Genomic DNA, 13,386 nt, shown 5'->3' on the forward strand with positions numbered 1-13,386 from the left:
AAACGAACACCCCCACTTACTCGTCGCTTGGAACATTCCGAACACCGCGTACTGAGCCTAAGGCTGTGTATTGGACACACACGCACACGGCCTAATTTCAACCAGCGAGCTCGCCCTACTAAAATACAACAGATACAGCGAGGCGGCCGTGATAGCCAAAACTCTCGATCCGTGTGCCGAGTTGCGAACAACCGGCAAGGAACCCGGCGTTTGTAGCAGGCCAGAGGAAAAATCTCCCATGAAATGAAACGACACAAAGTTTCTTAATTTTGCTTCGTGATGTAACAGTCCATAAATCCTTTAACCTAGACTAATAACAAGTATTCGCATGTCGATATTCTACTCACATTTAAATGTGGCGTATATTTCCAATATCAAGACAAATCGTTAAACTGAAACGTTTTCATCTTAAATAAGAATCCACACCTTTCGCAGATATAAAATACTGACAAACAGCAAGCGACAGAAAATTAAATACCAATATTTTTCGATAACTCCCCTCTCCCATACTCTGATTATTATATTTATCATCGACATCCAATACATCTTTTTTTTAAATGTACTAGCTTCAGGTCACTTCTAGAAAATAGTCAAATTACAAAAAATCATTGACATGTCTTACTACTTATAAATAATCAAAACAGCACGCCACCGAACTAACTTTACATAAATTGTTTTTATTGCTTCCGATTCACACCGTTTACTGACCCTTTCGCTTTCGACCTTTAATCCAACTTAAACACTTCCCAATTTAATAAGCCAACCTTCTTAATCAAAACACAACCAACTCTAGTTTAATAAAAAAAAACGCATTTAAAAATACACATAAACCACACTTGAATCATAACGGCGCATCTATCCAGTATTCTTGATAGACGGACTGGCGGCATTGTTTGCTATGCTGCGTGACGTCACGACTTGTGCCACATGCGCTCAACCCGAAACACTTGGGTCTGATTCCCAGCCCAACCGAATCTTCTTTCTTCTCACCTAGGAAAACCGTTAAAACGGATGGATCTTTCAAATCGGCACAGGTTCGTGGTCAAGTTTGTGTTAATTAGTGATAAACATGTGCGCGATTGTAACCTAGTTTCGAAGGTGGGGGGTGGGGGGTATTGACACGGCTATTGATATCGGTGTTTTCATGCGTTTTTCAATCGGATAAAACAGCGCGTCTATTCGTCGTTTACACTGCCTACACCGCCACGCTACCCACTAGCCGTGTCAGCCCTCGTTTGCGACCGGTTTTCACATAATTGGAGGATTCTTTCTGTGATGAATGTGTTAGAAGTAGTTGCGTTATAACACAACGTGTGTTTTGATGTGTGTTTTGTCATAATTTGACCCGGAATCAATGTGGTTAGTGTAGAAAATGTTGTCTAGTGCCCTCGCTAAGACTCGGCACGGCTGCCTTCAACGAGTCAGGCAGTATTGACCATTAGTTTCTTCCTTAGCCATTTTTATCTGTGGATACATCTATTTTCGCCGAGACTTGTTCGAGGTGCGTCGTGTGCTTTTATTCACGTTCTCTCGTCGCTGTTTTCATCGTTTGTTTTAACCTAGATTGTCACGTGGTGTTGTTTTGGTTTTGTTATAGAGAAAACGTGGTTTTTGAGTCTAGTTTTTGGATTTGAATTTTTTCCTAATTGTTGCATAAGCTACCCATCTTTTGTGACTGGTACCATGATGTAGCCAGCTTCAGATAGTCGACAGGCGTTCTGTGTTAGAACCGGCTGTTTTTTTATTTATAGCTTTAGGTTAAATGTTGAAGACTAGTGGAAAACAGCAGGCGTAGGTTCTTGGTGTGTAGTTTAGATGTGTTGTTTTCATAGTTCGCTCTAGCGGTTTGGTGATTGTTTTTTTTTCTTTCTCTCTTTAAATTAATAGCTGACTCGTAGAATTTACACAGAAATACTAACTGAAATTGGGAAATTAGCCTAATTTATAGTAATTAGCATGAGGTTATTGTGATTGTTTTAATAATAATTAATATTGTTAGGGATTAGTTCATTTTTGCTGTGACTGAACCAATCGGGATTTTGTTTTATTCTGAATGAACATTGGGATATTTTCTTCTTGTGACTGGTGAGTATATACATTAGAAGATTTGTGTGTATTGTTATTTGTTTATTGTATCAATTTTGTGTTGACATTTTAGATTAGTTTTGGTAAGGCTTAGGGTAAAGGAGGGCGTTAAGAGCCACACTTTTTAGCAACTGTACATTTTTAAAGATTTCTACTAATCTAAGAATTTTTTAGTATTGAAAATATGGCAAAATTATTCTAACATATCTTACACAATATAAAAATAATAACAAAGTGTATTAAATATACTTTAAATGGGTTTAATTGAACATTTATTGTCATACCCCCGAAATCAGCATTTGGGGTGATAGGAGCCGGGCAATGGGGCAATAAGTATTATCTCCTAGTTTAGACTAACTCCGCAATAGAAATAATTAATTTCTAACCCCAAAATAGTTAAAGCTGTGTACACACACTTTAACTGATACTAGCTATCACTAGGCCCCAATGGGCCCAGTCTACAATTGATACAATTGCAGGTGTACATAGGGCCTAAAGTCTAGTAGTTTACAGATAGCACATTAGTATGCCTAGTGTGTAGCTAGTATACTACTAGTGTGTAGCTGTCCAGAGTTAACATTCTTGTATGTAAAAGGGGTGGTACTAACTAATCTGCCTTAATGCTATACATTACATAACATGACATAGAGGTGAGAAATGTTGAGGGGAGAGCAGTGGTACTGGTTTCCCCTTTGTTCTCCTTGCTGGACCCTGAGGGCCATAAATTACATAAGGAGATGCTATTTCTGGTTGGCTGAGATCTAAGAACTAAGTCCATGTTACCTACAAAGAGATAAGTTTTATGGTGGGTTAGATACAGGTGGGGGCTGGGTATCATGGGGGTGAGAAATTGTGAGGGGAGAGCAGTGGTACTGGTTTCCCCTTTTTTCTCCTTGCTGGACCCTGAGGGCCATAAATTACATAAGGAGATGCTATCTCTGGTTGGCTGAGATCTAAGAACTTAGTCCATGTTAACTACAAAGAGATGAAGTTTTATGGTGGGTTAGATACAGGTGGGGTCTGGCTATCATGGAGGTGAGAAATTGTGAGGGGAGAGCAGTGGTACTGATTCCTCTTTGGTCTCCACCCTGCTAGACCATGAAGGTCATATATTACATAACATGCCACCCCAGATTGTCTGAGATCTGTAACTGTAATCCATGTTACCTACAAAGAGATGAAGTTTTATGGTGGGCCAGAAACTGGTGGGGGCTGGGTATCATGGGGGTAAGAAATTGTAAGGGGGGAGCAGTGGTATTAATGTGTCTGTTTACTTCCCTGCTGGACCATGAGGGTCATAAACTACATTACATACCACCCCAGATTGGCTGAGACCTAAGAACATTTATTCCTGTTACCTATATAGAGATTAGAAGTTTTATGGTTGGTTAGAAACAGGTGGGGGCTGAGTCGGCTGTATTGCCCCTTAGGGGTAATAGGTACGTGTACCATTTTAAAAATTACCTTGCTAACATCAGATGGCTTAATATTTACTTTTTAGCAGGTTAGAATTGTATTTCTATCATTTAGACACAAGTCTGTTTAACAATTAATACATTTTGTGTTAACTATTCCTATACCAGTGTCATATTCAGTGGTCTAATAAATGAGAAACTTGCACTTAGGGTTTCAAGAGCCACATAACAGTATCTGTTATAACTTTTCTAAACAGGCAAGCTAGTGGACAAAATTAATGTATTCATGTAGATTTAGTTATTATCTAAAAAATAAAACCATTATGGCAATGATCAGTCAAGTTTTACTCTGATAATGATAAAAACTTTATAGCATGGTAAAATGGGACAAATGTCGGCCATTTTGTTTTGCACCAATAATCACTGTGCAAAACAAATTCACCAAAATAAAACTATTCTAGCCATAGCTATAAAAATAGTGTTAAAATGTACAACAACCAATGCTCTAATACAGGAACAAAGAATGGGCTTGAAAAACTCATTTGGTTTATTACAAAGTGAAGTTTCCCAAGTTATGTCGATTTGGAAAAAAAGTTCACAAAATGGTTTTATTGAGATGAGAAATTTTAGGGAAAGAGCAGTGGGATTAAATCCTGTCTCATTCTCTCCCTATTGGACCAAGTGGGTCATAAATTACATAAAATGAATCTTCTGCTTCTCTGTTATCAAAGAACAGCAGTGGTTGTTACCTCAGAAGTAGATTAGCAGTGTTATTTGGGGTTTTGTGGGGGTGGGGTGTTGATTGGGGCTTAATACCACACAGCTCTTAACGCCCTCCTTTACCCTAGGCTTAGTGCCATTGTACTGTTGTAGGTACTGTTGTAGGTATTTTGTTTAGTCACTGTTTAGTTCACTGTTGTTCAGTGATTGAAGTTAATTAGTGACTTTTTATGGGACAGTATTAATTAAGTCGAGTTTGAGTTAGTTGATGATGTGTTGAGTTAGTTGATGATGTGTTGTATGTACAAGCCAAGGGCACACAACATAATGTTTGCATTGATTAGAATAATCAGGTCTGTTTTTTAAAAAAAGGCCATATAGTGGTCTATAGGTCTACAGACCTATTGATACTGATTTGGACTTAGATCTAGAAGATCTAGGGTAACATATGAGCCATAAACATGTGGTTAAGTGAGGTTAGGGTTAGCCTCATATATATGTGATATGGTTAAACCAAGAACACACATCATAATGAGTTAAGATTTAAATATAAGCCTAGCCTATTTACTTTAATGCTGTTTAGAAAAATTAAAGGTAACTAGTCTAACCACCCAAGGTCTAGATATACATGAAATAGGGTTAAGTAGTAATAAATAAGCTTAGGTTTAGCTTTAATCCACTAATCCTATGTTGATTGGCTAAACAGATAGCAACTTGTATGGTTGTTTCACTTAATACTTGTTATACAAATGAAAACTTATTTAATATTTAGGCATCTTACTCATTGATATTCCCTATTGCTTTGAATTAGTACACAGTTACATATACAAGAGTTTGTAGGCCTAAATAATGTGTTATTTTGTTTATCTCTGACACACCTATGTGTGTTGGGTAGGTCTATTATACACATGCTCAATTATGATTTTATTTAACTAATTGATCTATCCTTAGATTTAAAAAAAAAAAAAAAAAAAAACATAAATTCCCCCCCCCCCCCCCACAATCAGGCACCCTGTCACGTGACCGGTCACAAACCAACACACACACCCTGCGTGAGTCAGCACACCGGTGTCGCCGAGCCTGTCCTAGTGCTCACACTTTGTCGCACACCGGCCCGTACTCAAGGTTCGTATCGATTCGCCGTACCCACATATTCGTTGGGGGCTCGCGGAATCCTAATCGTCTCTCAGAGATAAAGAAATATGTACAAAGAGAGTCTCCGTGGGTACGGGCAATCGACCGGTTACTCAGACGTTACTGACATAGCAGCTTGATAACTGTGATATTAGGCTTAACCGTTTCCTTAGAAGAATCGCTAGCCCATAGGCTTAACCGTTTCCTTGAGTTCATGAACCCCTGGCCCGTAGAACAAACCGAAACCGTAAAACTGATGAACTCCTAGCCTCAAGTCATAAATCATATTCGTAAATAATAAAGCCCCTGCATGTAGGCCTCACCCTTTCCTTAAAATGTACAGCGTCCTTTAAGAAACTAAAGGCGGCTTGGCGTAGTGCTGAACACACAACCCCTTCAAATGCCGAGGTCACAGAAACAGGTAAACTCTACTTCACTTACCCCAAAGGGCCATCAGGCTAGAAAGGGAGCTATAAATTTAATCTGGTTCTTCTCATAATCCTATATCTATATCGATGATTCTTTTGTTTAGTATCTAGTAGTAGCCACCATGTCGTCCCACTTGGACAAGTGACAAGGCCGACGACAATAGACTCCTAGACAACTTGAGCTAGTTCCTGTAACTTTATGTAACTGTACCCAGTTCCTATAACTTTATGTAACTGTACCCAGTTCCTGTAACTTTATGTAACTGTCGATAGTTTCCCTTAGTTTCAGTAACTGTCCCCAGTTGTAGCCCATCCTATTCGTGTCTCCAGAATTTCTTTTAAGTTCCCTCTATCCTAACTTCAGGCAGCACGAACACAGGCACATAGATACCTCGCCGTATCTTTAATGTTGCCTAGATGTCAAACAAGATACTTTGACTGGCACATGAACCTACACATAACCATCATCGTCATCAAACCCCCCCCCCCCCCTCCCTTACGTATCCGAGAAACATGGTGTAAATGAAGTAGAGTGAATCTATTTCAATGACTTCGGCACAGAGAGGGATAATCTGGTCAGCGCTATGCCTAACACTAAACACCCTTTAGCAAATGCTTAGCCATACATTGGCCTATTAGCCTAACACCACAGTCCCATCAGCCTGCCTCCCTTACTATTCACAGTCCACACCGACCTACGGAAGCCTAGAGCTGTGTACACCTTTTATCTAACATTTGAGCCCATATACGCCCTACACGAATGAATGTCCCCCTTGTCAGTTACTAATTAATCCATCGCCGGGGCTACACGATCTGTCTAACAAAAACAACAGCACGGCTTAGCTTTCCCCCACTAACCTCACTAAAAATAAAACAAGTAACCCCTAAACCTAAGCTTAATCCAACTGCACATAAACAACTAGGCCTACAACACTATAAAAAGGTGGATCTCTAAAACTCAGTATACGCATTCTTGACGAGCCTTAAAGCGAGGTTTATATCTTTTACAAGTTTTGACAACCACCCAGGTAACCCCACACCGTGGTAGGCATGTTTATTGTCTAACTTAACGATTACATTGGTTTGGTTCCCTAACGATTACATTGGTTTGGTTCCCTATTTTAACGATTACATTGTATTGGTTCCCTAACTTAACGATTACATTGGTTTGGTTCCCTATTTTAACGATTACATTGCTTTGGTTCCCCAACTTAACGATTACATTGGTTTGGTTCCCTAACTTAACGATTACATTGGTTTGGTTCCCTAACTTAACGATTACATTGGTTTGGTTCCCTAACTTAACGATTACATTGGTTTGGTTCCCTAACTTAACGATTACATTGCTTTGGTTCCCTAACTTAACGATTACATTGCTTTGGTTCCCTAACTTAACGATTACATTGCTTTGGTTCCCTAACTTAACGATTACATTGGTTTGGTTTTTAATTTGCCAAAATGTACCTTACATCAAGATGGCCTGAGTTTTACACTAACTCTGAGGTATCACGCGAATATCAACGAATGTTATACTGTGTTAACTCATGTCATTCTCACCAACTTTGTCCAAGCCTACGTGTGACACTACCTTCCCACTACCAGTGTCACTACCTTCCCGCTACCAGTGACACACACCCCCGCCACTAACCAATCACACAAACCAAGATTCCACCCTAAAAAAATACAATCTCTACAGGTTCGACAATCATCAATGACCCGGAACAAACACAAAACAGCAGCAAAGTTTTCCACTTCGTTCAACACGTATAAACACCAATCCCATATTACTGTCGTGTAAAAATAACTCATTTTTTTACAACTGGTATAATAGAAATCTTACTTTAATCAATTTATTTCAATTCAACTATTTTATCGTTAACATTAGGTCACTCTATTGAATTATAGAAATGACGTTTTACATTTTTAAACACGTTACTTTTTAGTCCAAAATAAACATAGGTGTATTGAATACTTTTCAATCGGCTTAGTTTGCTAACGATACTAATGCTAGACTTCTAGCCTTCAGCTAACCCTTTTAAAAAATACTAATAGTTTCTCTATTTTTAAAAGGGCTAAAAAATTACTCTAGCATTGGGACTTTTTTTGTATATTTAGCCTCTGTTAAACGGGGCAACATCAAATCAACCGTCATTGGGACTTTTTTTTTTATATTTAGCCTCTGTTAAACGGGGTAACATCAAATCAACCGTAACGTTTGTTATCCGCTTTGTTTTTCTTCCCCCGCGTCCACACGCATACACACTCGCGCACCGCCTAGAAAACACCAACTATACGGATATTATTTACTAGCTGCATCCCGTGCTCCGCCACGGTAAATCTTTTTTAAATGTACCAACTTTGGAAAAGAACAAAACAAACAAAAACAACACAAACACAAAAAACACAACCACAAACACAACACAACCACAACACAACCACAACACAACCACAACACAACCACAACACAACCACAACACAACCACAACAAAACCACAACACAACCACAACACAACCACAACAAAACTACAACACAACCACAATACAACCACAACACAATCACAACCACAACACAACCACAACAAAACTACAACACAACCACAACACAACCACAACTTCAACACAACCACAACACAGCCACAACACAACCACAACACAACCACAACACAACCACAACCACAACTACAACACAACCACAACCACAACAAAAACACAACCACAACACAGCCACAACGCAACCACAAAACAACCACAACACAACCAAAAATCAACCACAACACAACCACAACACAACCACAACACAACCAAAAAACAACCACAACACAACCAAAAAACAACCACAACACAACCACAACACAACCAAAAAAAACAACAACACAACCACAACATTAGAATCACCACCAAACAACACGCTTTTTTAGGCGTCCGCGCCCAAAGACAGCCTTTCCAACATTAAAAATTTAAGTCACATAAATAGATCCTACTCCATAACTTACAATAAAACAATGCGATGCAAATGAATGTACGGCAAGTGGTGTTTACTTTTATGGTTCTAAGAAAACACATTGGCAATGTAATTAGAATTACCACCGAAAAACACGCTTTTCCCAGGCGTCCGCGCCTAGAGAGAGTCTTTCCAGCATTCTCTATACTATAATTATAAAATTTCACCATCTGTTAACACCAAAAAACAAAAACAAAAAATAGTGATTTTGAGAAATGATAGACTAATTAGAAAATAGTATAAATAATCTTAACATTTTTCTCTTTTAATTATGAACCTTAACATAGACTAATCAATGCGGTAGTAATAAAAAAAAAGATTAACTTAAATTATTGTTGAGTTAAATATATTTTCAAATTACCTCCCTTGAAAAAATTACCACAAAAAAAAAGTTGAATTAATTAGTTTTTTCGACCTACTTTTATGGAAATGTATCCACTTTTTCTGGGAACCTAAACGAAAATGATATTTGACATTAATCTTTTTAATACGTTTTAGCAGTTTGCGTGTATTTAATATTTTCTTGACGTTATGCGAAAGAGTAAAAACCGTGGCAATTATAAAATAGCTCTATGCCGCTATATAAACAAACCCTACTCTATTACTTATAATAAGACACTGCGGTGCACTGAAAAGCACTGCATGGTGCGAATGTTTACTTTTATGGTTCCAAAAGCTATAGCGATGACAGAAGGAAGGAAGGACTGACACACGCTCAGCCCGCTTATATTATAGATTTACTAGTGCCGTTGTGAGGGGGGTGGGGCGGTAGTTTATATTTAGTACCACCAGCAGTAGTGTTTTTGGAAAAACCGTCGTCGAGACAAGCGCTGTGCGGTGATCTTCAACTTGAAACTGACTAGCTCTTGACACACACACACCGCAACACATCATTCTTTAGCCTGTATCGGACCCTCGCCTTACCTTCGGCGCAGAATTAAAGCGTTTGTTAAACCTGTTTGGTACTTTAATGTACGGGCTGGTGGAGGGAAGGGGGGAGGTGTAGACCTGTGTCCGTGTAGTTTTAAAACAATTCGCCGCTAGCACGCGCCGTGCTAATTTATCCCCCCCCCCCCTTTCACACTGTACTCATCACTGGGTACCTGTACAAGCGGGTAGTTTTCATCAGATCAAATACAGTTAGATTTAAAAAAATAAAAAAGTTCATTTCAGCACATTCTGCTGCTCTAGTGCCTTCGTTTGGAAGGGTGATGACGGCAGATGTAGGTATCCCACACATATACTTGTAGTAACACCGCATCCAGCATATAGATACACTTTTAGTAGTACTGTAAACTACAGCTTTGGTTACGCACCGTTTTAACCCCCTGAGTATAGGTGTAATATGACGTATGTATGACGTTATGGTTCCATGTACACCTGAGTGTGTTAAACATAACAAACCAATGGTGCACACATGACCAGAGTCAGAGTGTACAATTCACCTGTTTCCGTGACCTCGGCATGTGAAGGGATAGTGTGGTCAGCGCTATGCACAGGATCATAGTGTAGCCGCACTCATATCACACACCACATTACCTACGCTTGTTCACAGACTACCACACAATTAACAACACACAGACATCAACACACGTAAGCAACATATATATCTCTTCCACAAATGGCTCTACATCACATATATATCTCTTCCACAAATGGCCCTACATCACATATATATCTCTTCCACAAATGGCCCCACATCACATATATATCTCTTCCACAAATGGCCCCACATCACATATATATCTCTTCCACAAATGGCCCTACATCACATATATATCCCTTCTACAAATGGCCCTACATCACATATATATCTTCCACAAATGGCCCCACATCACATATATATCTCTTCCACAAATGGCCCTACATCACATATATCTCTTCTACACATGGCCCTACATCACATATATCTCTTCCACAAATGGCCCTACATCACATATATATCTCTTCCACAAATGGCCCCACATCATATATATCTCTTCCACAAATGGCCCTACACCACTTATACATCCTTTCCTCTAGTGGGCCTACATCCCAAACAATACACTATACACAAGATGGAAGGATATTTCGTTTGAGCGTCCCCTTCAGTTAAAAAAAAAATATGTATCATGCCGGGCAAGATTACCTCATTCAGCCCACCCCTACCCTACCCGCCTCACGCCCTAATAATATCAATATCTTTCCGTGTGTGATCATTACTTCACATTAGCAGCGAGAGAAATGTATTTTACATAAGTACAAAGTGAGGGGTGTATCGTGATGGAAGAATATATCGATACCTCAAAATGTAACGATATCTGAAGTTACTTATAAGTCTGTGGTGTAATGTAGATTTAAATACATTTGTCTGCGGTGTAATGTAGGTATAAATACAACATGTATGTGATGTAATATAGAGTTGAATACAACATGTTTGTGATGTAATATAGAGTTGAATACAACATGTCTGCGATGTAATGTAGATATAAATACAATATGTCTGCGATGTAATATAGAGTTGAATACAACATTCTTTCTTGGCAGCGAACGTCATGTGTCTGCATAGAAAACGGGCTTGCGTCCACTTCTGTAATTGATAGCTTATACATCTCTTGTGTAGACGAGCATGTGTATCCAATATATAAACATTTCGTGTGTCCATACCTAGACGCCATGGTGTCCACCTCTTGACGTCACTGTGTCCATCTCTAGACGTCACTGTGTCCATCTCTAGACGTCACTGTGTCCATCTCTAGACGTCACTGTGTCCATCTCAAGACGTCACTGTGTCCATCTTTAGACGTTCCTAGTCCATCTCTAGACGTCCCTGTGTCCATCTCTAGACTGTCCATCTCTAGACGTCACTGTGGCCATCTCTAGACGTCCCTGTGTCCATCTCTAGACTGTCCATCTCTAGACGTCACTGTGGCCATCTCTAGACGTCCCTGTGTCCATCTCTAGACGTCACTGTTTCAAGACGTCACTGTGTCCATCTCTAGACGTCACTGTGTCCATCTCTAGACGTCACTGTGTCCATCTCTAGAGGTCACTGTGTCCATCTCTAGACGTCACTGTGGCCATCTCTAGACGTCACTGTGTCCATCTCTAGACGTCACTGTGTCCATCTATAGACGTCACTGGGTCCATCTATAGACGTCACTGTGTCCATCTCTAGACTGTCCATCTCTAGACGTCACTGTGGCCATCTCTAGACGTCCCTAGTCCATCTATATACGTCCCTGTGTCCATCTCTAGACGTCACTGTGTCCATCTCTAGACGTCCCTGTGTCCATCTCTAGACGTCACTGTGTCTATCTCTAGACGTCCCTGTGTCCATCTCTAGACGTCACTGTGTCCATCTATAGACGTCACTGTGTCCATCTCTAGACGTCCCTGTGTCAAGACGTCACTGTGTCCATCTCTAGAGGTCACTGTATCCATCTGTAGACGTCACTGTGTCCATCTCTAGACGTCACTGTGTCCATCTCTAGACGTCACTGTGTACATCTCTATACGTCACTGTGTCCATCTCTAGACGTCACTGTGTCCATCTTCAGACGTCACTGTGTCCATCTCTAGACGTCCCTGTGTCCATCTCTAGACGTCACTGTGTCCATCTCTAGACGTCCCTGTGTCCATCTTCGAATATTTGTTATTGTTATTTCTAAACTGCATGTTAATCTTTGTTATTTTCACCACATTTTATTTCATTTAAAATATTTAAAAAAAATTATCAACAGGTTTTATAATAATTCTAATTTTTGTACTCTTGAAAACAACAAATGAAACAAGAACAATAAAAAATACCGAACTTAAATTGCATTTACATTTTTAAAGCAAACAAAAAAGTAAACGCGCACTATTTTTTCTAAACGGAGATTTCCGTTTAGTTTAGTAAAAATAACCTTTTAATTTTACTTGATTCTCCACGCTAGTCTTCCTTCGTCATGGGTTAAAACTTTCCAACGAAATTTTACTCACTTATCTTGTACCTATTTGCTTCAAACCTGACACATAGGTCCCCTAATCCGACGACAATGCCAACGTAGCAGGAACTTCGACATCATCAATTTTGTAATTAATTTTTGAATTAATGATAGTTATTGCGTTGAAATGGCATTCGTTTTTTTTTTTAAGTATTTGGGAGTTTCTGAATTCTAATTAGTAAAAAAAATCCAAAATATTAATACTATCTAATGTTTGATACCATCTAATGTTATACAGTTTAGCTCTCTTGCTTTCTAATTGCCAAACTATTTTAATATATAATTAAATAAATGGTGGTGTATCATTAGACTAAAAAATATATTTTTTTATTTTCTTTTTATATACAAGTATGCTCTTATAGACCTATGTTTATAATTGTATAATTGAAAAAAATTATTCTGTAAATATTTAATAAATAGAAGTGACATTGACAGTTTCAAACCACGCTAAGCGTCGCAAAAATGTGTTTTTTTTGTTAGGTTTTTTAGGTTTTGCTTTTTTTAAAGTTAAGAATCACATTGTCAAAGTGAAATTTTACTCTAATCAGTTTTTTTTTCCGACCAGTGGTCAGTGAAATCACATTGTCAAAGTGGATTTTTACTCTAATCAGTTTTTTTCGACCATGGGTCGACCA

General features: G+C 38.9%; 1 protein-coding gene across 11 annotated transcripts in view; it reads left to right on the top strand.

Annotated features, from left to right (window-relative positions):
* Nucleotides 1-877: 877 nt before the first annotated feature.
* LOC131954376 (bromodomain adjacent to zinc finger domain protein 2B) overlaps nt 878-13,386 on the top strand; it is a 71,688-nt gene continuing 59,179 nt past the window's right edge. For 3 of the 11 annotated variants that reach the window (XM_059318006.1, XM_059318007.1, XM_059318010.1), the window contains exons 1-2: nt 889-1,034; nt 1,888-2,085. The gene's annotated coding sequence lies outside the window, so the exon portion shown is untranslated. Of the gene's footprint in view, nt 1,035-1,187; nt 1,502-1,887; nt 2,086-13,386 lie in introns of those variants that run through there. The other 8 variants (XM_059318000.1, XM_059318009.1, XM_059318008.1 and 5 more) reach the window with 7 other exon arrangements.

The sequence above is a fragment of the Physella acuta genome, unplaced genomic scaffold (assembly GCF_028476545.2).
Source record: "Physella acuta isolate Inbredline_101_S28 unplaced genomic scaffold, ASM2847654v3 ptg000992l, whole genome shotgun sequence".
Taxonomy (NCBI): domain Eukaryota; kingdom Metazoa; phylum Mollusca; class Gastropoda; family Physidae; genus Physella; species Physella acuta.